Raw genomic sequence first — 27,618 nt, 5'->3', positions numbered from 1 at the left:
GCAGTCTGACCCATATTTAATGTGGTGTGAACCTGGAGGGTTACAGCACAGCTGAAAGAACTGTGGTGTCACAGCTGTTTTCCTTGGATGAAAGGAAAACAAATTTTTGAAAGAAAAAAGACATTGGGGCTTGCTTGTATCAGAGCAGTGAGCCCACTTCATCTCAGGAATCCAGGAATCTCATAATCCAGGAAGGCACATACGAAATTCTGTGATGAACAGCTACAGATCTCTAAGCACATCTCTATTATTTCATCATCCTTTTACAGCCCCAAAAGAAGCTGATTGTATGTGCCAATGTTGCTTCAGGTGGGATATTACCAAAAAAAGATGGGTGGGCGATTGCATGCAGCCTGCAGGTGCAATGGTTTTTAATGGTGTGATCTTTAACCGATTGTAAACCAGTGATTACTGGTTTGTTCTTCCCAACACAGCCTGCACAAACATGCACTGATTTTTTTTTTTAGGGTGACCATTTTATACATTACCTTTTAAGGTCTCAGAGATCAGATGTAGCCCACACAATATAGGCTGAGAAAAATATGATTAAGCTTCCTGTGGCATAAACTAATCTCGCAGCAGTTTATTTCTTCTGACTGTTCTCAGTAGACAAGTCTTGTTTATGACTTCAATGTACATCTATACCATATTGCCAGTGATCAATCCAGTACAATAAGGGTTTTTTCTTTATTTTTAAGTGATTCACTCTGCAAAACAGTTACAAAAAGACAAATAGAACAGTAAATTCAATCTTGGCATTCCTTTTTTTTTTTTTTGTTGCTTGGAGCTGATCACTACATTGATACACATCAGTCAGAAGCTCAAGCCTGCTGTGGGTTTCCAATGTGTTAATCTCTGTGGGTACAGCTGGACAGACTGACCTTCAGCTATTGGAAATAGATGCAAGAATTAAGATAATAATAATCTACATCATGCAGCATACAGAAATCAACAGAAGATATTCTCACGGTTTCAAGTCCTGTAAGTCAGTCCCCTGTCAAAGCAGAGAGCAGAACCCAAACCCTGAGAAAGGAAGGCCTTTTAACGCGGAGAAACTGGATACAGCTCTGAAGAGGACCATGCTGGCCCAACAGATGCAAACTGGTGAAGTTCTAAATCACGCCCAGATTACAGCAAGTCTCCTATAGCCTAACCTAAAGCGGTGCAGTAAGAGTCTACAATTTGAATACCAGTGGCAAAAATCTAGGACAGATCTACTGCTTTTCAGTTTAAAAAAAATCTCATCTTCAGAGCTATTTTACAATTTCCTATTGTGTAACTCCTCCTTCCCCTCCCTAAGCTGGTAAAAAAAAAAACTTTGCCTAGCCTCACCTATTTCTTTGTCTTTGCACTAACAAGAAACCAGTTACACAGTGTAGAACTACCAGTGTCTGATTACTAAAACTACAAATGCTTGATTTAAATTATAAGGCCTAAACTATTTGTCCTAAGAAAACCTGTCTGTTAGCCAGTGCATGGAGTTTTACAGCAAAGTCACTGGCAGATCTCTTGAAAAAATACTGTGAAATCTTCCCAGCAGGCAAAGCACACACATCCATGAGTCCCATGCAATTATTACCAACATCCACATTCACAATTCAGGTTCCTCGAATTGCAGACTGAATGTACAGAAACTGCCAGCTCCACTGCCCCAACGCTGAAGTGAAAGCAGCCAGAAGTTCTCAGCAGCTTTTGAACCCTTTAAATTAAGGAGAGCTCCTTCTGGCCTCACACTGCTTTTCTCTGCCACTTGGATGGCCGTCCAAGGAGTGGGTGTCTTGTTTGGCCAAACAGTAAAAGCAACCCAGTTCCTTTCCCCCCAAAAAGTGATAAAGTAGTAAAAGTGATAAAGTGATAGTGACAAAGTGAAAAAGTGATAAAGATGAGTAAGAAGTAACTGGATAAAACGAAAAGAACACCATCAGCTTTATGACCTTTCATTAGCCATTTGTACGACCTGTGTTCACTCAAAACATCTTCAGATCTGCAGAAACAATTCCTCACCCAAGAGACTCTTAAAGCAGGAGATCTACAAGACCACACAGGATTAGTTCCTTATTTGCTGCATTGGTACTAAAAGGCATCCAAGGTACCTGAACCCTGTTCAGGCCCATTCCAAATTGTGTAACTCTCCCACAGCCATACTAGCAGGCAGACAGAGGTACCCCTGGAGGTCCAGGGAGGCTGGATGGAGGTGTAACAACTCTCTTCTGGGACTTAGAGGATCATGTCTTAGCATGTTATGAGATGCCAAGATGTATTTGTCCATTTATTGTCATCATTAATCCATCCCTTCTCTTAATTTCTCCCTCCTTACCATTACCTTCCTGAAGTTGTCCTGCAGAACAGTGTGAGTCCAGACCCTGGACAAGCAGCCATCTCATCACTAACGAGGTTTTCAGACCACAGCTTCACTCCAGGTGCTGGCAAGCTGCTTCTCATTGCTCCTGCATCTAATCATACCTTATTTTGGGTGGGATTTTCAAGTAAATGCTATTTGCTAATACTGCCAGGGTGTGCTGGTTGCCGTGCAGAATCAGGCCCTGAGCACACCACCACAACAGCAGCTGTAGGCAAGACTGACTCACAGTCACAGAAAATACAACCAGGAGAAACCTCAGAAGTTGGTCCCTACCCCAGGAGCCCCAAGGGAGAGTCAAGGTCAACAATAAAGCTGTCTTCTGGAGCATGGCAAGTACTGAACTACAGAACCAATACCCTAAAAGTCCTCTCAAACCTTTGGCAACTGGAAGGCCACATCTGTTTCCCCTCCCAAAGACTGACAGGACATCAGAACTTTCAAACCAAGACTTAAGCGATACCTCAAGATTAAGAGCTCACTGACATTAATACCAATGACAAGAATAAAGTTTGTTCAAGAAGATACCTATGCTTGACGGTATTTTTTTAAGCTTCTATTTCCTGTGGCTTTGCTGCATGTGTATATATAGAAAGCAAGGGAAATTCCAAACAGCACACCAGCGTACTCAGAACAGCGCTGCTCGGTCCAAAAAAGGGAAGTCTCAAATTCTTTTTCTACAAAATCAATGTGAATTCAAAGTATGCTGCAGTAATATTTCCTAGTACTGTGCTCCAGTAGGTACCAGCCTGCGGCTTTCAGCTAAAGATCTAAAGCTGCAGAAATGCCTGTGAGGGACTAGGTCAAAGCAGCAGAGCCCCAGCGATGCGGCACCAGGTTCGGCAGTGCTCATGGTCAAGGTGGGCTCCTGCCTTCTCACCTGATGCCTCAGCTCCTCGCTAGGTGCAGAGCCCAGCTGAGCCCACCCACTGAGGCTTTCTAGGCATGTCCTGCCTGGGGGGCAGAGCTCCAGCAGGGTCGGGAGAGCTCCCACAGCCAGCGGAGGTTTGAGGTTCCCAACAGCACCGCTGCTGTTCAGTGCAGTCCCCCCTTTTCTCTTTATTACATCAATTTTTTTCCTCCTCTTTTTGCACTTACAGGTGAGAAGCCACGGGTGCAAGAACCCTTCAAGACACGTGTTGGATGTCTTGTGTGGATAGGGGCTGATGTTTTCCCTCAGGAGGTTGTGGTGTTTCCATTGCACAAGCAGCTCCACTGCGGACAGCACTGGACCTGAGGGTGGGTTATGAGAAAGCTCATTTCTAGAAGGTGCCAAAAAAAACAACAAACCACCGTTAGAAGCGTGTGCTTGGCTCACCCACACTTGTTCCCCAGGACAGCACCACTTCTGGAGAGCAGGCCACAGCAGTGAGCTGGACAGCTGCCTGCTCAGGCTGTCACCCACCCACCCGCTGTCACCCCAACACACCTCACCCAACGCCTTTCCACCCCCAGTTCTCAGTGAGTGGGAGGGAGGAAAGAGCTGTGGGACCCAGTTTTGGGGCACCGGCAGATCCTCTTCCGTCCCCTCCCTGTCCCCAGCACAACGCTCTCCCTCCCCTGTTTGCACTCACCCAAATCTCTTCGTTCAGTCTGTATCGATACAAAAAGCACCTCCCCTGCTCCATCGCCCTGCTAGGGACCTCCTGGGTCACACACACACACACACCACAGGCAGCTTTCAGAGGCAGGACGTGTTTTTAGGTGAGCCCAGGGTTTGCAGGACGGAGGACAGGGCACCAAGCTGTGCGTGGCTCCAGCTGTGCCCCCACAGCTGCAGCTCGCAGCGTGCCAGCCACCTGCATCAGCCACCTGGTCCCCAGCCCGCAGGAGAACCACGATGCTCGTGAAGCAAGCCCCAGGAGCAGCCCCAGCACAGACCCCACTCACCCAAGCCCTCGCTTGGGCTTTTCCTGCCCAGGGGAGGCAGGACGCATGGCTCAGGCCATGCTGCGGTGCAGGGGCTCCATCCCTCTCAGAACATGCATGGAGCAGGGGAGAGGGGCTGGGATATCCATGGACCAAGGCGTCCCAGGTCACTGGAGGGGGGAAACGAGTAAAGGAAGGAGCTCAGCCAGCCACAGAGGAACCCCCCCCCCCCACTCCTGCCATCACTTACACAGCACCTGCTACACACACGCAGCAGGCACAACAAAGGACGTGCTCTCCACCTCTCCCTGTGTTCAGGGCAGGCTCACCTGGGCACGGCCCTGGGGAAGGTCTCCTTCTCAGTGACATTTCTCTGCTAGGAGGGCAGCAAACCTTCCCCTGGGAGGTCAAATCGTTCCTGCAGCTCAGACTCAAACAGGCACCCACTGTGAATGCACATGAGATGATTCTTTGGGTGAGGGACGTGTCCCCTGTCACACCTGTGACGAAGCAGAGACGTGCAGGCTGTCTGTCTGTCAGTGCCTCACTGCTGTGCTGTGCAGAGGAGGGGCAGCATCACAAACCCAAGTGTCTGCAGAGAACGTGCCTGCACCGAGCTCTACACGTCGTTACAGCTTGCATCTATCAACTGCGGGAGGGAGAAGATATAAAGTCTATTTATTGCAACTGTAGAATTGAATAACGAGGCCCACAGTTATCTGTTCTAATGCTGGGAATTGCTCTTGGAGCAACAGCCCCCCAGTTACCAGCATTCCCTCGTTGGAGATGCTCTTGGCTGGGTGAGCACGGCGAGAGGGGAAGAGCTGCGAGCCACAGCACGCCGAGATCCCACAGAAGAGCAGCCTCCCACAGAGCAACGCAACCCAGGGGAGGTGCTTGTGCTGAGACAAGAAGGGGTTTTGGTCCTCACCAGCAGGTGAATGATGCAAAAGCAGCTCTGCCTCCAAGCTTGTACCTTGTTTTCTTATAAAACAGAGCTCTGACAGCTCCCCTGTGACTCTTGAAGTAGCTTTAAAACCACACAGAGGTTCTTTTAATAGGACTGAGGAAGCCAAGTCCTCTCTCTCTTCTGAGCCGTCCACTTGACTGATTAGAGCCCACTTTTACCCTATTCCTGTCACACCCTAACACAAAAACAGTTCTTGGGGCAAGACCCAGTGCCCTGGACATCACCCACCCCACCAGAAGGGTTACCCAGACAGAGAGGTCAGCTCCGAAAGCACCCTCTGTTTGCCCTTTTGTACCTCTGTATCTAAGGGGTGGTCATCAAGAGGCACCTCAACCCCAGAGATACCAGCACCACGTTCCCCGGGGGCACCCACAAGTTTTTACACCTTTTCAGTACCACTCTTTTGGCCCTAGGAGAAGGATTCCAAAACTGCTCCAGGTGGTGTGCTGGGACTGACAGGAGGCCTCTGACAGCCCCAAAAATCACACGCTGTGTGCAAACCAGAACTGATCCCCGCAGAGGGGAGGGCTCTGCGCAGCCACCCGCTGCCCACAGTGCCAGGGAGCAGGGCTGGACTGGGAAGGAGAAGATGAAGCTGGCCTGAAAGAGACACGAAGGCAAAGAGGTGGTGCTGAGACCCGCCAGAGGGACGAGAGCAGGGAGCTTTAAAGGCAGTTACTCAGTCATCTTTTTAGATGAATTGCTGCGGCGGAGCCGAGGAGCCAGCTCGAGGTGCAGGCAGGCTTTCCCCTCCCACACAAGATCCATCCTTTGATAACCAGATGTGGAATCCCCTAAACTCGCCGCGCAGCGGCAGCTCCCAGGGAGGCACAGCGTGCAGTGGAAAAAATTGATGAGCACAGCCACCAGGCCGCCGTCACCCCGAGAAACGGGTGGCAGCGGGTTTGGTGAGCCCTGCTCAGGCTGTGCTGCACTGCACCTACACACCCACGGCGCTGCGTCCCCTCCTACAGAATGTCAAAGCCTCCAGCTCCTAAAATAGAGGCAAAAATAGTCCAGGGGACGTTTCACTGGTCTTGACTTTCTCTTAGGGCCAGGGTCTGTGCTCACCTTGCCCTCCACACTCCGTCTCCTGCCGGTGGCATCTCCTTTCTCAGGCACTTTTATCTCTGTGGTTTCCAGGTGACTCTCTCAGGGAAAGTTTACTGGAGCTCCATCCTTCCTGAAACGGCAGCAAAAGCCAGTAACCACTTCCTCTCTGCACAGCTAAGGAACTGCAAATGTGCAGTGTTGCAAAACAGCGTGAGGACACTCTCCCTTCTGCCCCTGCCATGCTCTTGCAGGCATTAATATCAGTTGTTGCAAACGTGGTACAGCAACAAGGTTGGGAAACAGTTAAGCAGAAAAAGCCACTCGCGCAGTTAGGAAAGGTAAAGGGCTGCTTTTCGTTCTTCCCTGCAGCCAGCTCATGCCTTGGCACTGTCAGCAGCTGTAAAGAACCCAGTTCCTGCAGTCGAAATTCAGAGCTGGCCCCCTTTTAGAGCTTAACTGAATGCTTTCGAGTCAGTCCCTACAGCTGGCTTGCACTAAGAGTACTTGCAGGGATTTCTCTTTTGCTGCAATTGCAAAAACAAATCGTGAGAACAGATAACAGCATCTAATAGGGGTTTTCACAAAGCTGATGTCATGTTGCTTCCCTAACCAGAGGGGTACATAATGCCCCCAGCATCTAAAGGAAAGGACCCAATAAGGCAAGCAGCTGGCTTTGTGTACCTGGTGTGACCCCCTGCAGTCTTGGAGCTGTTTGCTTACAGGGCAGTGTTAATGCTGTTGTAAGGCTGCATCCTAAGCAGCCGACGTTTGGTTGAAAAATCAAAATCCACCCTCCTCCTGTACTGTGCAGCGCTCAGCTCATGGAAAACAGATGGCGGTGACTCACGGGAGTGCCGAGCTTCGGGGCACTCTGCAAAACCCTGGGGCACCCTGCTGTTTTCACAGAGATGGTGCTAACACAAACCAGGAGAGGTTTGTGCAAAGTCTGCAGTTGCTCTGACGCAGTTTTGGTGAGACAATGCTGTGATTTCACATAGGAAGCCCTGGGCTAGGCACGCTAAAAGCTTGAGTTTCAGGCCATCTGTGTAGTACCTTCATATACAGGCTCCGGGCTCTGCTGTCTCTCTTCTTTCCCCCGTTTGAAAGGCAGCAATGATTTTCTTCCCCATGGCTGATACAGAACAAGCAGGCCAGCACAAACCTGGAGCTACCCCTCTGCTTATACTGCTGCAATTATTCCACTCCCCAATGCAATTCCTTATAAATCAAGGTGGGTGATTTACACAAGAGGCTTACAGCTGAGGCAGGTGACGAGCCCAGGTGCCAGCGTGAGCACTGCAGCCCCTCGAGTTGGAAATCCAGGATCTCTTCGAAGCAAGTCACAGAAGCATCCACGGGTTCAGGAAATGTCAAACTGCATTTCTGTCTGGAGCATGGGATTTCCACTCCACCTCCTGGCAAGTGAGAGGTCAAATAAAAAAAAGAGGGAAATATAAACACACCAAAAGGTTATAAAAGTTTACTTAAGAAGCCAAGACTGACCACAAAGCAAGGTTTTTCTTAAGATATTTTTTAAGGAAATAAACAGTATAATAGCTTTTGGGCATTCATTAAATAATAATGGAAAATTCTGTCGCATGAGAAAGGACTGATAGGAACTAAACTTTACAGAAAAGGACACGGGCAGGGAGCCAGCACCAAACGGAAACGCAGGAGCAAAGTTACTGGAACTTCTGGGGGAAGGCAGCAGGTCTAGGCACGAAGCGTTTTTCTAAAGCAAACTGATGACTGTCACACTCAATGGCAAGTTTGCAAAATCACCAAATAGTTGGGTGCGGGGGGGAGGAAGCTCTGGAGATCGGCTAAGCCCAACCATCACGGCAGAGCAGGGCCAGCCGTGGCAGGCAGGGTTTGACCAGCCCCATGGATTTTGGCATCTCTGAGGATGAAGGCTCCACGGCCTCTCTATGCAACCTGCTCCAGGGTTCAATCACTCTCAAAGCAGAGAAGTTTTCCTTATAGGATGTTGGAATTGTGCCCACTGACTCCTGTCCTGGCACTGGGCACTGCTGAGATGACTCTGGGTTCATCTTCACTGTCCCAAACCAGGTGTTGGTACACATGGGGAAGACTCACCCTGAGCCTTAGGTTCTCCAGGCTGCGCAGTCTCTCTCCCACCTTTTCTCTCTCCATCTGCATGGCTCCTTCTTGGATTTGAGCTATTTAACAAAGGACAACCCTCCGCCCCAAAAAGAAGGCCAAAAAAGACTTATTTCTCCCTTTCCCGTGAACCACCTGAGAGGGATTTTGCTTATTTAACTGCTTATTAACACTCACAGCATTCAAGATCTATGGATAAATAAATATCCCATGGACATACAGAGGAGACCTCAAAAACCCCCAGCTAAACCAGAAGTGACACAGTTCTCACAGGAATCGGTGTTAAATCAGAAAAATGGCTCCTTTGGCACGGGTTCCAGGACAAACACTACAAGTGTTTGTAAGAAACATGACACTGACCATTGCAGGGAAGGACGGTGATGAGGCAGGAAAGAAATCCTTTTTTTTTTTTTTTGACAGTAAATTCCTCAATCCGAATGCACAGGCTTGTTTTGAAAACCCAGCCAACAGACTGGTTAGCAAGAGAACCTCAAAAGCCTCCGAGGTGCAAGGCAGGTACCTGTTTGATACCTAGGGCCCCCAAATCACAGCAAATTAAAACCCTGACAACACAATTCCACATATGAGGCCTTCTCTCTGTCCTCCCTGCATGTTTACCACTGCTGCCTTGGCCTTCCTGACTTCCCAGTCCACAGCTTCTGTATTTTTTGCAGCTTGTGAACGCCTTACGGTAAGGCCGGGGTACAGCAACTGTTTCCATTTGTTTAGGTCTGATCTCCTCACAGCTCAATGGGATGGTATTTCGAAAATCGCCCTCTTTGTAGCTGCTCTCCCCCTTTGTGAAGCCTATGAATCACCGCAGGTCATGTGCACACCAGTAGGCGATAACACAAAAATCCCTTACGCTTAATGTCAGCTTTTGTAGCATTCCCTCCGCTGTACAAAACACCCATGTCGAGTCCCTTGCTCACCAAGGTGAGGAAATAGGGGCACTGACTAAAACCAAGCAGTCAGTTTGGAAACTCACCACGTCTGTGAGCACATCACAAATGCGACCCTGAGCCTCTGTGCTTTCCTAGGCCCCACGAAGGTAGCCCCGAGGTGTTGACCTTTGTCTGCTCAAGACTAGAACAAGACCAAACTCACCTCTGTTGATTTCTGAACAAGGATCTGAAGTGCCAATGCTTCAAGTGAAGTACTGAAGGGCATTGCTCACTCCGATGTTACTGAATTTCTCTCAGTCTGACAGATGTATATAATTACACTGATCTTTGTGGGTTCATTTGAATCTCATTTGGGTGAATACTGCATTTGGGACCCTGATATTAAACTGAAAGAGGAAGACAAAAGAAGGAGTTAAGCCCTGCTCAAGCAAAAAGCACTGACATCTGATGCAAGAAGGGCACAACCACTCTGCTCCTGCCTCCTTCACAAGCACCGGCTGTACCAGGGCACTTAACACAACAAACACCAGTGATAACAAAGGAGGGTGAACACAAATGGGGATTCTTTGGATGAACTGGATTTTTTTCATAGTGTTTGGGCTGACGCTGTTCATCACCAAGTACGTACGAAAAGTTGGCTGAATTTCTTGAATTCCCAAACATTTTTGGCCTTGTTTGGGAAGTCGTGGAGAACAGATGAAACTTCAGAGACTCTGAAAAAACAAACATCCTGAAAACAGAAACAAAAAGAATCTAACTTTAATTCCCCTCACCTTCTAGGAAGGAACAAGCAGATGAATTGCAAATACCTACCTGACAGCAAGAAAGTGATTTATTCCTGACAAATCCACGCTGGCTACTACTCATGGTCAAACTGATAATTTCCTCCTTTTACAGGATAACAGCTCTTGAGAACGGGGAAAAATAGTAGATAGCATGAGATAAGTTGAGAGTTTGAATAGCGTTGTGACAAATTTTCCATAAGCCACCTATAAAAAAAATTATCTCAAGGGGTACAAAAATCAGTCCTGAAGAATGTATCAAATTAGGAGACTTAAAGATTGGTCCTGGGTTGAACATGCAGTTATTTTCATTTCCACTGATGGGGGATGGGACAGATGCATTAAATTCACATGCAGATCTCAAGGTAAAAGGAGATGCTGGCACATTGGTGAAAGAAATCAGAACAGCTTTGGCAAATTGTAGCACTGGTTTGTAAAACGCAGGCAGCTCAGCAAGGACAACTGCAAAGTTACGTAATTTCAGGGCTCCTGAATTGCACAAAGCCACGAAGAGGAATCACTAACAGGGCAATTCCTCCGAGCAGCTCGGAGGCTGGAATGAGTCACGGGCTGCTGCAACTGGAGCCAGGCACCAGAGAGCAAGGAACAAGCAGGGGCGCTGGCAGCTGGACACAAAGGAATCCCTCTGTGGTGCTCAGCGTTTGAAAACTGTTGAGAAAAAGACAGCAAAAACGGACAAAAGACCATGGGAGTTTCTAGGAGATGATTAGAAACTATGACAATAGGTTAGAAGGCTGAGGGGAGCCAGGCTATATCCTTGCAGAAGGCAAGGAAGCCTCCTTCCAGCCCAAATTCCGTTAGCTGCCCCAACTGGAAACCCCCTTGCAGCCTCCCCAGGACAAGTTCTCCCTTTTTCTGCCCTGTTGGGGCTTGTGCTGCGGATCTGTCCCTCCTTTGTGACGGCACTGCAGCCCTGTGCCAGCTGGCAGCCCTGCCTGGCTCTGCTGAGCATCCCCAAGCCCTGTGCAGACACTCCCCGGGATGGAGCAATGCCCTTCCCTGCCTCCCAACACCCGCAGGCAGCAGCTGGGACAGCAGAACCGGCCGAGGCTCGCTGCCACCCCAGCCTTCCAGACTTCTGAAAGTTTTTCAGTGCTTTTTCAGTGCTTCTGCAACCAGCCACAGACAAACCATGCCATGCACTGCCTCCCAGCCCAGCTGCAGAGCATCACCCCCAAATCCATGCACACACATAGAAGGAACAGAGTGTGACTGCAGCATGGACACGTGTGTCTGCAGCTGGGGCACGAACCTCTCCTGCTGTAGGGCAGTGCTGCAGCCAGCGGGATGCTCAGGGATGGCTCTCGTTCAGCCCAGAGGAAGGACAGATTTTCCCCCAGCATGTCATGGATGATGGGCACAGGAGGGCTGTGTGGAAGCAGACCTGAACCTGACTGTTCCCAGCCTTCAGACTCTTCACTCTTCACCCAGCCTGCTCTTTCACAGGGGCTTTCTTCCTGCGTCTCCCCTGCAAGAGCCATCAGTTTAACAGGTTAATTTTCAATAACAGTTCTGGTTCCGCTAGGTCAGCTTTCTCCAAGACACAACGAGCTTTCCTGAAACCTAACAAGTATCTCCAGTTGGAAGTATTTTCAATCACTTCAAATACGTAACCCTGTCTGAATTGATTCTTTACATACTAAAATTTGGGAATGACTTGGTTCCACGTTCTGCAAAGCACCTGTCTGGGAGCTGCACCACTGACATGCTGCCTCCAACCTGCGGACACAAAATACAGAGAACTTTGCATCACCATGGCATTAGTCAGGACCTCCAGCAAATTAACTTCCCCATTTGCCTGAAATTAATACAAGACAGGAGACGCTGCTCTTCCAGCCTCCCCAAGCCTTCAGCTGTGCACACCTAAGATATTCCTACGACGCAGTTTCAAGAAGCTGGATCCCCTTTTCCAGCTCTTCTGTTCCTCCTTGGGCCCAGTTCTCCCCCTTCTCCATCCTTCCAGGATGTGTTTCTGTGTTTCTTTGGGTGGACGGGCGCACAGACAGCTTTGTACACGCAGGGTGGGATTCAGCCACTGCATCTTCCTATCATTTTACACCTTCCTTTTCCTTGACACATTGGTAGTAGTCACCTTAGTATCTCCAATCTGGGCTAGGCTTTAATCAGCACCGGTGACTAACACCAGACAATAGGATGGGCAAGAAGCACACTCCCTCTGCCACCTAGCCCTATCAGAAACCCCCCTGAACCCAGTGAACAACATTCCCAGCTTTGTAAGGACTGGATCCAATTTCTCAGACTTGTCTTTCTAGATGGTGGCCCCGCAGCAGCAGGGCAGTGCTGCTATTGATAACCTGCAGTGATTAACGCGTCTGTAATTGCACTAAGAGACAGCTGAGGCTGCAGTGACCCAACCCTGAATGCCCCTGAACACTCAGGGGTTGGGGAATCTGAATGTAAAAGGCAGGGAAACAAAGGGGATGCTGTCTGGTGAGAGCAATGCCAGACAAAATCATCCAGAAAAAGGAATAAAAGCAGGTGAAACAGAAGGAAAAGTGTATTTGCCTCAGCCCAAACAGGACAACTCCACAGACTGCCCGGAGCAGGGAAGGGGACAGACGAAATCCTTCAGAAATCAAAGACAAATGCTGCAGACAAAGGTCTGATGTCTTTATTTTGGATGTGCTGCTTCCTTTGAGACAGGGTTATGTAGAAATACAGTATCAGACCAACTAATGCCGTGAAAAAGAACAGCTAAGCCTGTCTCAAACTCTTCCACACAACAGAAAGAGCCTGTCCCATTTCCTGGGACAGGCTGACCCCAGCAGTGTCCTTACCTGTGCTATGGCTGAATTATTCGGTACAATTTCTCCCCCACAGTTTTTCCAAAAAAATCAAAAAGATGAATAGTTTCAGAATAAGACTTTTTTTTTTTTTTTTTTTTTTTTTTAAGTTATTAAAATCCTTCAAAATGTCATGAAAAGCTTCAATTAGAGGCTCTGGGAATTGCTGGTGCTTTCTGAAGACCTGCATTTCTTAGCATACTCTTGGACCTTCAAGTACTCCTGCACATACATGAAGAAACCTCACGCTTCAAGTTTTTGTAGGATCAATGATAAACTCAGTTGTGTACGCTGATATAAGTCAGTTTATGCTTCTACTTTCCCTCAAAAATTAGAGCAGTGCAAGCCAGTGACAAAATTCCTGCTGCCAGTGACAAAAAGCTGCTGCAAATACCCAGGTACTTTGCGACCCTTAAGCTTATGTTTGGGAAGACTTTTGAAATCAAATTCCTCGCATGCAGCACGGATCAGACTGCCAGCACCAGCTTCCTGTTTTCTTCTAAGCTCCCCTTAAAATCAAAACTTTCTTTTTCCTAAAAAAAAGGATGTGATTTTTGTAATCAGGGGAATTATTGGAACTCTGAAGGATGACTCAAGTATCCTCCTCTGGAATCAGAAGGGGAACCAAAACATTTTTAAGGAACGACTTCCTTTCCATTTCTTGGGAGTTGTATGGTGTGGGAAGGGAGGCAGGAAAAGGGGGAAAACAAGCATGGACCTGAGGGGACGATCTATACTACAGCTTGTAACAACGTAAAGCCATTTTCTCCCTCTCTAATAAGTCAGCTTTTAGAAAAAAAAACTAAAATAATCCATGTCCTAACTGATAGTTATTGGCACTTCCTTCCACTATAAGCCTGAACCCACAGAATAGTACCTGTCCTGAGTCAGGCAGGAAATGCCACATCCCTCACCATTTCGAGCTCTGAGTTCTGAGCTTCCTGAGCATACAGAGGCAGGGACTGGGCACCACTGGGAAGGCAAAAAGAATTAGGAAAGGGTCAGACTCGGAAACCGAGGGCACTGGGCTGAGTTATAAATCCATTTCTCACCACTGAGTGAACAGCTTGGGTCACCTCCTGACAAAGGAGATCCAGACAGCACAAAAGCTACAGAAAGTGAACTAGATTTACACAGATACAGAACAGCTTTCACACACAAAGCTTAACTAATCTCAACCTTTTTAGGTAGGAAGAGAGATACCTGATGTCTGAGGGTTAAAAAAAATCATGAGTGAACAAGATGAACAGAAGATCAGTTGCCATTGATTTTCATAAGGCAAAAATTTGAGAGCCAGTGAAAAAAATTACTGTGTGACAAAACGCATAATCAGATTTGCTAACTTAATGCAGCAGGACGTTTTAGCTTTCAGAAGTATGAATGGTTTCAAAAATGGTCAGACCAACTGAAAGAAGAAAGGTCTGCTTGCTTTTAAGCATAAGCCAGGGTGCATCGTTTGGCTCAGGAGTCCCTCCATCACCAGCTGATGAAAGCCAGCAGGGAATCCTCAAGAAACAGGGCAAACACAGTCCTCACCATGCTGGCCACTGCTGGCCTCTGTCAGAGGCTGACCCCCTTGGCTCTTCATCAAGGACACTCATTTCCACGTTCATTATGCTGGCACGGGAAGGAAGTAATGCTGCGTACATCACTTTGTTTCGGGGAGATTCCTACAGCAAGTTCATCTGGTCTGGGGGGTTGTATAATTGATTTTAATCCCACTCATTCTAACAAGACCTGAGTACCTGCAAAATTGACATATCAGAGCAGAAATCAGCAGATGAGCAGTGATGAAATTCATCTTGATGACTGTACACCAGCAGGTCATTCACATGCAACACCTCTCCAGCATTAACTGTCTGAAGGACGTATTAAAATTGCAAAGTGATGTTACAGAATGTTCTTTGCATCCAGATTATCTTCACTCAAATTTTCCCCCAAAATGTGCCAAAAAAGGCCAATATAGGTAGCAATCCAACTGACAGGATAGATATTCCTACGGTACAAAGCAAGCAAAAACAACTGGTTTCTGGCATTCATTTACACTGCCTCCTTCCCTTAAAACCCCTCCAAATATTCTACTCTTGATAGACAAAACATAAAACATCACCAATTAGGTTTTCTTTACTTGCAGACCACCTTCAGCTCGTCTGTTCAGGAGACAATGGTGTTTTGCTCAGTGTTTGCCATACAGTAGAGCAGCCCCCTGTGTCATCACCACAAAGCTCCTGGTCCAAAACAGTTTTCTATTAATTCTTTTAACATGCCTTACTCAAATAGGTCCCTTTTAATAGTCTTACTACACCTGCATCACGAGGCACAGCTTTTGGTGAAGGTGCTTGGAAGAAATGCCCTCTGTATTCAAGTGAACCCATTATAACCCAAGTATACATCTTGATCTGGCTAACAAAAGGAGCTCTCAGACGTGTGGTGCCACACATCCTTCCCCACCCACCTGAGAAATCTTACAGCTTCTCTGAATGGAGCAGAGGAATCTCAAGTTGAATTTTTAGCATCTTCCCCACATCCTCCACCCCCAGGATTTCTTCTGAATGCCCACTGCATAGCCTGCAGGAAGGCGCACGTCTTGTGGTTTCCCATCTCCGCAGCAAAGTGAAATTCCCTCTGGTTAACCACCTGCCAGCACCAGAACATGGCATTTGCTTCGCTGCTAACCTTAACCAAAAGCCATGCGGACAGCACAGCTGCCTTAGGACTCAGCTCACAAAGCTCCACACTCTTGGAGATTTTCACTTTGGAAAAGGCAGTGACATGGCATCTCTTTGCTGGAACAAGAAGTTGCTTGCTGGAGTTATTTCAGCTTGTTTTACCCCCCCTGTTTTACCAGGGTAGTTTTGAACACGCTGGTGCAGGAGAACTGAACGTTCACTTCCTTCTCTGACTCGCTGAAATTCCCTGATTTCATCACCCGCAGCCTGCTGCAGGGCTGCAGGGCTCTGCACAGGAAGCTCAGAAGAGAGCTTTTAATGAGAGCCAAAGGATAACAGCTACAACAGCACAACGTGTTTCACTTTAACTTATTCAAACCAATTCTGCAAGGAGCCATGAGCAGGGACAGGTGCACACATACGAACACAGTGATTTGTCACGAAACCTGGGCTGACAGATAGAAGTATTTACTGCTGCAGTGATGAAATTTTCCTGGAACACCATGTTTTTAAGCTTGTCATGCCACAAAATTCGATGCAATAGTGAAATCTCAGTGTCCAGCTTAGCTTTTATTTGGCCAGAGGTTTGCAAACCATTCCAAGAATGAAACAAAAATGTTAGTCTCATTAGTCACTGCGAAACCATAATGTCTGTATATCACAGGGGGACACATTTCATGTACGTAATAAATAGCCTAGAAGTCCTCCAAGAAGTTACAGTAAGAATGACCTCAGGTGACCCTGTGAAAATACCAACAACATCAGGAGCCAAAATACTGAAATTATGGATGAGGAAACCTACTCCCCCCCACCCTCCTCTTTAGACACATTCACCTCGTGCTTCAGAAGAGCAGGAGCGAGCCTTGAAATGCCCACCTCGAAAGCAGACACCCAGACACACAAAGCTCTGGCAGAAGGGTTTTGTGTTACTGCAGTGCTACCCACCAGCACAGGTCTGCTCGTCTCTGCTCAGAGAGCAACCAGAATCAGCATCAGAGCAATGTAACTGGGAACTGCAAAAGCTGAGTTATTTACAGCTCCTCGTTCCTGTTAGATGAAATCCATCCCTGGATGTGCTCCAAAGAGCATCCAGAAAGGCACCAGACAGTGTAACATCCCTGGGCGGATTCATTCATTCTTTCTGAGAACTATCCAAGCCCTCCTCTCTCCTCAGCCTCCTCTGACCGTACAGGAACAGGCGAGGATTTCTCTCATTTCCTGGACAGGAACGTGGAAACGTCACCAATTCACTCCCGAGACAGGAGCGCTGAGCTCCCAACCCAAATGCAGTGGCTGCGTGTTGAAGGCTGTTACAAAACCATCAGCATTCAAGTCACCCTGCAGGGCTGGCGTCACCCCTGCATAACCAAGAGGGCTCACAAGCAGTGTGGAAATTCCATCCTTAAGTCATCGACTGCGACATCCTCCGGCAGTTTTCATCACTGCTACATCACGCCAAAAAAAATCTTTGATCTCGCCGTGTGGCCTCTTCGGGCTCATTACTCGAACTGTTACGTGTGCAGTTCCTTCTACTGCACGGTGCAGAGAGCCAACCATTTCTTTTTTTTGAGCAGATTTTCAAATTCTTCTGGGTTTTTCCCCCCGTCTGCCCATCCAGCTACTGCGGTCTGTACCTGCAGTCAGCGCTGCTGCGTGCCAGACGTTATTTCACAGTCATGCAGCCAGGGCTCTGCCTTATCTCCCGGCCACGTGGGGCACAGCACCCATCCTGAACAGGTCCCTCGTGCTTCTCACCACCCTGCCATCGAGCTGTGCCATGCCAGAGGCTTACAAACAATGACAGTTGTTTTTAGTTTGGTTATGTTTTTTGTAGGTAAGCCATGAAGCACAGCGAGGCTCCAGGTCATGTTTCTGAGCCCCGCAGACAGATGTAGAAAGGAATATAAGATATAAAGGTATGTAAGGTATGAAGGTATATAAGATATAAAGGTATATAAGTTATAAAGGCTTTGGAGATGTTGGGCAGGGATAAAGCAGTGCATGGACAAGAGAGAAATGACCACAGCTGCCACGTTCCCTACATCAAATCCCCCCTCTGCCATACAAATCTCATCTTTCTCCTGCTTCAGTCTGCTCCTAATACTTTTAAAAGTTTTCCCTTTTTACTTTGGCACAAGCCACCTGCCAAGACAGATATACAAAGCAACAACCCTGCAAAAACTTGAGCGAAGGATGAGGAACAGAACAGGAATGGCAGCATTATCTCCTTACACACAACACCTCCCAGGCTTCTTCACCTTGTCGTGGAAGCTGCAGAGTGTTAAATCCAAGTGGTTCTGGTCTTTTTCCTTGCCTGCAGGAAAGGGTTTGAGATTTCGGAGCCTACGCAAGACGCCAAATAACACCTGTGGAGACCACAGGATGGGTATCACGCACAGGTGAGTTTCCACCTGCAGACACACTGCAGAACAGGTGTGGTGGCTGCAGGTGCTGTGTGTTGAGAACAGCCACCTTCAGACCGGCCCCATACCCCCAGCTTCGGGCAGATACCAGCAGCTAAGGACTCCCAGAGCAGTGGGAACAGGGATTTCCTGGCCTTCAGCTCTTGGCCTTCCCCCATGTCTTTCCAATCTCCTGTAACAATAGAAAAGTGGTGCTTTAAAGAATGGGTAAACACCAGAAAGACATGGAAAGAAAGGAAAAATCCTTCACACTAATAATTTATTCAAAATTCTACAAAAATGTAGCACAGTGGTCAGGCCTAAGAAGATAAGAAACATTTTTCTTGTTATAAGAAATAAACACTAAATTAAAAAAAAGGTAGAGTATGTAATTAAATTTGTCAACCAATACCAGAAACAGAATTTGGCCTTTCACCAACCTATTACAAATCTTGAGAAAAAGCAGAAAGATGGAATTAATCCAGGGTTGGGAAAACTCAGATAAACCCGAGGAGTCTGAGCAGTCCAAAAGGAATTACACAGGAAGAGATTCTTCTAACAACAAGCTGCAGTGTCACGCAAACCCACGGCTTCTTACTTTAATCCACGAGGTTTTGTTGTTAAATCAGAATAAAAGTTATGTTATTGTCCTATGAAGATGTTGTAAATTCTGTGCAGATATACCTGGATATGAGACAAAAATTCAACAGTTTCAGATGCTCATTAACCTCTGGACAAGGCAGGATCTAGACTTTTCAACATAAATTCCAAGTTCCAATTCTGACTTCACCCTAACTTTTTATGTTACCTCTATTACCTTCTGTTTATATGATTCCTTGTACCACTACATGGAGCTAACAAAAGATTACCACCCTTAAAGATGGAATACAATGCAACAGGTTTATTTTCATGCTCACAGTATAGCTGACTGCCTAGTTAAAATGTAGAAATTTGTTTCTCCTGATCCCAGACAGTGACCAACTAACTGTGACAACTCCTGTCTTTGTGTGAAAAAGCAGTACTTAAAATTAGCAAGTTCAATCAAATATGAAACTCACTGACCACTACTGACACATTTTTTTTAGTGATATTTTGTTTGTGCTCTGTATATTGGTAACCAATATAACAGCATTATCTAAAAACAGAGATAACACATTGAAAGAATGACTAACAGACAGCATTAACTTCTAGCAGAAAAAAATAAACCCAAGGCTTGCAGAGGATAATGACAAACAGAAGAAAAGGATCATGACAGGTGGGCAACAAGTGGCAACTTCACAAGGGTTCGTACTTGCTCTGAAGTTTAGTCCAACCTGGTGAAAACCCACCGTGACCTTAACGTGCAACCTCTGCAGCATGTGCACAGCCTGGAGGAGACCTCCTGCTAACTGTAGTTAACTGTGATGGAGGCAGATGTCATGCACCACACCCCCAGCAGAAGAAAAACCCTAAGGGGAATTGGTATGAGGCTGAGCCGAGGCTGGCCCTTTGAGGCAGAGGCAGTGGAACGTCTTGGGATTTCCTGCTCACTCTGTGCATTCCCACTGCAAAGTGGTGAAATTCTTTGGGCTGTGAAACTGTGCCACCTATGTGATCTTTCAGAGCGTTTTGGGGAGGGGGATATGTGTGATACGTCTGTTGCTGTGGTTTGGTTGAAGATGGTTTCCTGTGAGACTGGGCCTTCAGCATATAAGTTTCACAAGAGAAAGAAAAAAAAAAAAGTACTGACAAGCAAGCTAGACGCAAGCTTAGACTCTCCAGGAAACCACAAAATAACCTTTCTGAAGACTGCAAAATATGCTATTTCTACACCTCTATCGTCTTTTAAGGAGACAAGAGTGGCAGGGAAGGGCTAGAGAAGAGAGCTGAGCCCCAAAGCGGAGCTGAATGAAGGCGGGCAGGAAGGAACCAAGAGCTGGGGAATGCCAAACCCTACCGGAGTCAGCAGGAATTTCACCGGCAGCCTCATGGAGCTGGGGCTGCACCCGGAGCCAAAAGTCCTCCTAGACAGGAACAAAGACAGACGCCCACTGTCAGCATGGGATCATGGCACAGGAATGCCCCAATCTCGATGAGCAACCTACACATGAGCAGCGGGCTGGAATTACCAAGCTGGCCAGACCTCCTGCGAGATTAAGCCACCGCAACCAGACTGTGGTTGAGGTATGCTGATATTTTAAACAGGTCCTCTGCATAGCAGGGATGACAACCGAAGTATGGAAATAGTTAGAATACCGTTTGAGCATCGCTAGCCTTCACCACAAGGATTTGAAAACCTCATGGTCAAGAGCAGAGGTTAGCCTCAACGCTGTCTGTGTTGATGGGCTCTATGCTCGCTCCGGCTCTGGAGCTGTAATTGAGAAACGCAGCCTGGGGCAGCATCGTGGCTGGATGCTCCGGCTGCTTCTTTTGGTTTTGACACTAAAAACTGGGCAGCATTTCAAGAAAGGAGATCAGCTAGGAAAGGGGAAAGCATTTGTATCAGATTAATGGCTCTCAAATGACTGCGAACTGATCTTACCCTCTCTCTGCCTTGCCTCACGGCATAAATTGATTTCCTTGCAGTGAGAAATCACAGAAAGCTGCAATTCATTAGGCTCAACTCCAGCTTCACATTACACACTTGCATTGCTGGAAACCACAGGCACCAAACAAGCTTCAAATTATGATTGCGCTGCTAAGAGCTTGAGCAGAATCAAATGCTAAAAATGAAGAACTACCAGCTGGTTGAAAGACCTTCATCTGACAAAGGCAAAACACCACTTTGCAGTAATTATGAGAGAAGGCTTTTCCCTTCGCTACCATTTTTCAAAATTAGGTGAAAAAAGCTCTGCAGTTTTCTGTAGCAGGTGACAATTTATCTTGTACGAAATGAAGTACAGAGCATTTTGTATCGAAATAAACACATTTCTTCGACATATTTTAAACCTTATAGTCTTTCAATCAAGCGACAGATCCTATGTGACTGCTGTTCCAAATATATTCGCGTTTTGCATTCAAATCACATGAAGTTGTTATAAACTTCTTTGCTCCAACTATGAAAATAGCAAGCAAAATTTCCTTTTTAAAAAATCTCTTGCTCCAAGTGGAACAGTGAAGCTATGGATGGGCAAGGAGGAAGAAGGAAAAGTCCCTTTTCTTCTCAAAACAGGAAAACCCTCAGGAATAGCAATTACTGCATATGCCCACAGAAGCTGCTAGCTTGATGCATTAGCGGCTTCACTTGCTACATTTTTTTTTTTTTTTAAGACCAAATTGAAACAGGTCTTGGACTTAACCATGAAGAGGAGACAGTGAACAAGGCAGGGATGTGCCATGCTCTGACAGTGACTTACTGCATTGCTTTCAGCAAGTCACTTAACTTTGCAGTTTGCCTCCTGGTGATCTTACGAACATCAGCATGCCCTCAGCATGAACTGAGAATCACAGAATCATGACAAGTACAATGGAGGTGTCAAACAATGTTATTAGAGCACTTTCTTTTTTAAATACTTGTTCACAAGCACAAACGCTCATGGAAAGGTTATTAGGGCTGCAAGTACAAGCACACTCAGAATTAAGGAACTCCCTTCTCCAGCAAAGCATCAGTTCAGCTACTTCACGTACATGCTAGGGCTGCATATTTATGCCCTCACCAGGACACTTTGGCTTCACTCAAAGCATAGCATGGACTTAGCTGAGAGAAAAATTACCATGGGAAAAGAGACACCAGGCATTCTCTAACTGGAGTCGTGAGGTATGCTCCAGAGAAATGAGAAATCACAACAAAAATCCCTCATCCTTCACTGGTACTCCCTACCTTTGGTCCCTCTCCTCCTGCTGCCACTGGAAGAGCACAGCACTGACTTCTGAGGGCAAGATGAACCAAGGCTGAAGCTCAGGCATGTTGCACCTGCAGCAGAGAGGCTGTCTGGCTGCAGGCTGCTGCTTTATTCCTCCAGCCTCCCCCTCTGGCTCAGTCCCCCTTTCCATCACACAGAAATGCTCTCTGGCAGCTTTGTTTCTTCTTCCACTGCTCCCCACAGGTGAGGTCACAAGTCAGGATGAAGCAGCAAGGTGCTGGGATGCAAGGCTATCCCTCCCTGCTTCCCTGCACTGAGGGAGCAACAGGAACAGAGGTACACGTGGTAGACCAAGAGCTCAGTGAGTACTTGGCAGCTCAGGGTAAAGCTAGCTTGGCAGTGGAGGGAGTGAAAGCTCATCCTCAGTGTGTGTGGAAGGGTAAATGTGCAGCTGAGAGAATGAATGCAGCCAGAGGCTGCTTTGGCAGAGCTTGATATTTGAAGTTACTTTGAACCAAATACCCTGCTGCTGCAGTATAATCAATATTAACACAGTGACTCATTTGAGTATGTTTTAAGGAGCCTCTGGCAGGAAGAAGCCAGAGGTTTGATAAAGCAAATGAAAAAGGATTAATCAAAGGAGGAAATGATATTACAATCCTCTGCATACAAAGTCTCAGTGCCTGTACTGAACATGGGACAAGCAGACAAGAACAGAGTGGTCACCACGGAAGAGAAAGTAGAGATGACCAGAGTAGCTTTTGGGTAACTTCAACAGCAGAAACACAAAAAACACATTGTGATGATTTCATCAAGACACACCCTCAGATAAGTGGTAAGAAGTGGTAAGCTGGGAAAGCTACATTAAGCTATTTCTGTACTGTTGAAGCATGTGAAGAGGTGTACCCTTCACGAAGGTCATTCCACTGTTAGTGAGCTGTTTCCATCTTCACACCTGCCCAGTGATAAAGCTGCATGCAGCGATATGACCCAGCAAAGCACTCCATCCCAGGGGTTTACAGCTGCCAGTGCTCTCAGGTCTATTTTATTGCATTTTTTGCCACAACTAAGCATTACTAGACATGTTCTCCTGGCTGCCTATAGGCATAGTAGAGGAGAAAATAAACCTGAGCCATTTGATCCCAGCAGCTGCGGAGCACAGGGAACACAGCACAGGTGTGACAAGGAGAAGTCCTGGGCTACAGAAGCACAGAAATCACAATACATTACCAAACATGGAGCCTCCTCTGGAGCTTTAAAGAACATATGTAAGAGAAATCCCACCTGCCAGTGGGAAGAAATGGTTTTTTTTTTGAGGGGGGTGGGCCACAAACCACAATGACTAGCTAGTTTCTCTTTTGAAAGATTCTCTCAGACTGTGCACAGCAGACCCCCCTCAAAGAGAAAGGACAAAGAGAAGTTACTGAGATAGTACAGCAGGCGAGTACACATGAACTTCCACAGCTATGGAGAAGTGCTGAGGGGAAGTGCATACTGACCTCCTAAGAATTGTTCTAGGATGGTTCCTCTTCAGATAGTTTGGGCACAACTTAGGAGCTATCACAGCCTTGGTGGAATTCACCTGAAGAACCCTGGACTTGAAAAAAACAGTTTGTTATAATCATCAATAGTTGCACACATCTGAGTAGAGATGAGGATGTGGGAGCAGGGAACTGCAGTCTTCCAGCTTCTGAGAAGAGGAGGAGGAAGTGTCAGGACAGACGCCCGCTGATTCTGCTCCTTTACAATGGAGAGAGGAAGAAAAAAATTTCTTCTGCTCTTCCTCATTGGGGACTAATTCTCAAGTCCACTGCATGACAGTCAGAATCCATCACAGAAAAACACTGAAAATGAGCAAAACCTGCTGGAAGGTGTCTGACCATAAGTTATTACAGAACACATTTGTGCAAGTATGATAAATAAGCGGAAGTGTTTCACCTGGGATTCAGCACATCTGCAGACTGTCTTAAACAGTGACCAGATCATTAGAAGTAGCCCAGCATCATTCTGAAGATGCACAAACCCAACCCCAGACCATAAAAGCTACATATGCAGGAGCCAGTTCAAAGTGCCTACATATCCTCGTGTGCTCACTCACTTGGTCCTAGAAAGGGCTTACAAAAGGTTCTTTTCCCTGGATAGAGCAATACCTGGAAACAATGGCATTCTGAAATCTCCTGAACCCATCAAAGAGCTCAGTTCCTTCATGAGGTTTATGAAAACACTGACACCAGGACCGGTTTTACAGAAAGGAAAGTTCAGGAGCAAGCAGTAGGCAGTGTAATCCTTTCCCAAGACCTTCTTGCTCTCAAGATGCACGACAGGACCTCTCTCAAGGCTCTGTCTGTACACAAATAAGTACAGCAAAACAGAAGAAATCACAAGTCCAGTTGCAGACACAAAGCACCTATGCAGAGCTAGGATCTGTAGGAACAGAGATGCAGTGGGACAGCTGACATTCCTGCAGTGCTATTACGGATGGATGTCTCTTCAGGTATGAAGAAAAGAAAAAGGTCAAGAGCTTATGGGTCAGAATGAGATGGGAGGCCAACAATCAGAGGAGTGGCATGGGTGTCTGCTACAAACCACCAAAATGGAGAGAAAGCAGATGAAATCAGACAGTCAGCTGATAAAACTTTTTGACTGCCAGACCTGCTTCTCCCCGGGGATTTTCACAACCCCAGTATCTGCTGGAAGGGTAACAAGGAAGGGTTGAAAGCAATGAACCAAGAGGGCATTGAGGACAACTTTTTGAGAAGTGTGATAGGTCAGGAGGGGTACTCTGCTCATTCTGCTACTCGTGGACCAAAGTGAAATACACACGCAAAGGTTGATCAGTGCTGGCTGCAATCGTAAGACAGTGATAAAGATCCTGAAAGTAGGCAGGTAGAGATCTTGACCTTCCAAAGGGCAACTCTGGGCTTGTTTGGGAAGGCAAGATCCCATCAGAGGCTGAGGCAAAAGGGCCCAGGAGAGCTGGTTGATCTGGAACCACCACTGAGAGCAGAAGAAAGATCTGTTCTGAAAGGCAGGATATCAAGCAAACAAGGGGCCAGAGTGTGTGTGTGTGGGGAGGATCTCCTGACTGAGCTCAGGCACTAAAAGGAAGTATACGGAAGGTAAAAGTGGGGAGAGGCTGTTTGGGAGGAATATGGTGACAGAGCCTGAGCACACAGGGGAACAGGAAAGCAAAAGCATGTTTGGGTTTGAAATATGGAAGGGATACAGAAGGTATCAATAGATATTTCATCAGCAAAGAAAATCCAATCCCAAGAAAGTCCAATCACAAGGGCACAAAAAAGGCCAAGGTGTAAGTTACCTACTTTGCTCTCAGACCTTGCCAAATGGTGTGGCAGGGTCTGTGCAAATAAAGCATAACCCTGAGTCGAGAAAGAGTGGATTAGGGACTACTTTGGCAAACTAGGTATCGGAAAAGACAGCAGGAGGCTAGAGTAGGTGACCTGCAACGGTCCCTCCCAACCTGAATTCTTCTGGTTATAAATTCCTCAGGGATCATCATAAAATCTTTGGCTATGCAAAGGAAAATCAAGATAGAAATGTCATCTCAGTCTATCATCTTAGCCACAGCTGTGACAAAACCGAAATATGTAATGGACAGAAGCCCTGGTACAGCAATGCACACAAGAAATGGGCATTTTTAAGTTCACTAACAGGTCTTGCCTGTACACATTACACTGCCAGATGCTACAACTACTAGAATTATGTTTTTCAACACCAGCATCTCAGGTGAGAGAATGATGGGCCAAGCATTGTGCTGCCCTCTAAAACATATCAGAAAAGCTGTTAACTTCACTGCTTCACCCCATCATCAAGGGACTGACATCAGATTTGGTGGCTGACTTGTAATTCCATAATACTCCCAGTTGGAAAAGCTCTCAAGCCTGTAGAGCAAGCAAGTCCGGTACTTAAACAACACAGTAAGGTAAGAAGTTAATTCATTTAGGACTGAAAAGGGAGTAACAGTTTCCTTGTGGAAGACACCTTACCCTGCTGTTTGTGTTTGCTAGTTTTTCCAGTAATATTTGAGCTCCCTTTAAGTCTAGGATGGAATTGCTAATCTAAGAAAACTTGTCCACAGTTCATCAGTATCCTGCTGCTACATCCAAATTTTGCTGTTCTGATGCAATGCCAAAGCAACTATCAGAGCAAATGGGAAAAAAAAAACACAAGACCACCTCCCAGAACTACTTACATGACAGTAAAAACCAGTTTGAAGGAGACAGCCTACAAATACAGACAGGAAAATCAGCTCTGTGAAGAGAAAACAAAAATTAGGAAGATGAATGCAAATCTAATGAGGATATTATGAGTTCTCAAGCCCGTTCAATTGAACCACCGGCCAGATAACTCCTTTTTATACATTTCAAATTCATCATACTATAGCAAGCAACTTCCTTTTTTTTTTTTTTTTTTTAACATTTCAAATAAAGCAAGGTCAAGCAATAAATCAAGGGTGCTGCAACAACCAAAGAGCAACTACACACTTCGTCCCTGTGCTACAACAGCAGGAAGGAGCTGAGCTGGAACACTGTGTGCCTTCAGACAATGGAAGCACTTAAAGCTTAGTTTTTTTTTTCAGGCCCTTCTTATACATTGAAGTATTCTCAGCTGAGCACATCCACACAGATGCTTGCTTTAATGAACTGAAAGCACCGACTTCCCATTGGTGCGTCAGATGGACTTTTTCCTTAAGCAGTGGAAACAATCGTCTAGGCAGCGCTTGCGTGGGGCAGCAGACACCGCTGAGCTGTTAAAGTACCTTTTATAATAAAAATGAAACTATGAGGAGAGCCCATTCATTCTTTACCTCTGAATCAGGAAGTCCACTCATTCAAGCAACCATCACAGCCCGCGTAGAAAGCACAACATTCACACCATCCCTTCCACTCCTCCTCCAAGCATGAACTCACAAAAAGCTGCTCAGAGGCTTCCTCAAGCCCACCAGGAAAATCAGCGGGGGCTTTCTGTAAACGTTGCTTATGGCAGCCTAAGGTCAACAACTAATTTCAGCCAGGGAAAACCCAATGCCATTTATTTAGCATTTCCTTAGTGTAACACACAGATTGTGTAGGTTCAAAAAAGGGAAAGGCCTGAGAGAACCATGATGTAGCCAGCGTGTAACACCGCTCCGTGTCAACAAGAGCAGCCCACAACAATACTAACAAGCAGATCACCCTGCATGCCAGTTGCTACATCACTCTGGCATGAATTAACGCTATCAGCGCAATGCTTACGACACTGTATTTTCATTGTGGAACAACCATCTTTCACAAGAACCATCTTTACCTCAAGGTGGAGATAAAGCAGGCACGTAGCCATCTGATGTTCACGATTAGAACTGCATTACTTGAATGCAAGGTGTCACAAAAGTTGCTGATGTAGAAACAGGAGATCTAGATGCTGTTCTCATCTAATTGTCCCGTCCTTCAGTTGCTCAGGAATTGAGGTAATACCTAGCTCACTTAAAAAGGAGCATCAAGTGGTTTGAGATACTTAAAGGAAAGGTGCTAAAACAGCCTCAGAAGCAGCCCAGGACATACTGAAAACAGAATCCTTCCTCTACCACTGCTATAGAGGTGGATTGGGTACTGTGGAAGAAAAAATAAGCGACAAAAGATTTTAAACAGAGGGAAGCAAAATAAAGTGAAGAATGTTGCTTCACCTGCAAATTCTTGAAATGCATGCATTAACCCCTACTCTTCCCCTAGAACTTGCTTAGAATCCATGACATGGATTTTTTTAAACACATACAGAAAGCTTAGAGACATGAAAATGTGAGCTAAAAGCTATATAATGAACAATAACCAAGTGTCAGTTTATTTTAACTAAGAAACCCATAAACAGACTGCCCAGAGGTTGC

The 27,618-nt window shown here is 46.4% G+C and overlaps 1 long non-coding RNA gene across 4 annotated transcripts; it reads right to left on the bottom strand.

Annotated features, from left to right (window-relative positions):
• Positions 1–668: 668 nt before the first annotated feature.
• LOC137855532 (uncharacterized) lies at positions 669–25,937 on the bottom strand. 4 transcript variants are annotated; one of them, XR_011095788.1, is made up of 9 exons: positions 23,237–25,937; positions 14,421–19,958; positions 13,762–13,856; positions 10,091–11,799; positions 7,509–10,007; positions 6,270–6,381; positions 4,558–4,877; positions 3,458–3,621; positions 669–887 (listed from the first exon to the last, which is right to left on the bottom strand). It is a non-coding gene; the product is annotated as an uncharacterized lncRNA (long non-coding RNA). The 4 variants fall into 4 exon arrangements; XR_011095789.1 differs by lacking the exon at positions 23,237–25,937 and having other exon boundaries at positions 14,421–18,639; positions 19,892–23,226; XR_011095790.1 differs by lacking the exon at positions 23,237–25,937 and having other exon boundaries at positions 14,421–18,148; positions 19,892–23,226.
• Positions 25,938–27,618: the final 1,681 nt, after the last annotated feature.

Source organism: Anas acuta, chromosome 4 (assembly GCF_963932015.1).
Source record: "Anas acuta chromosome 4, bAnaAcu1.1, whole genome shotgun sequence".
NCBI classification, from domain to species: Eukaryota; Metazoa; Chordata; class Aves; order Anseriformes; family Anatidae; genus Anas; species Anas acuta.
This window is presented reverse-complemented; position numbering and strand designations above follow the sequence as displayed.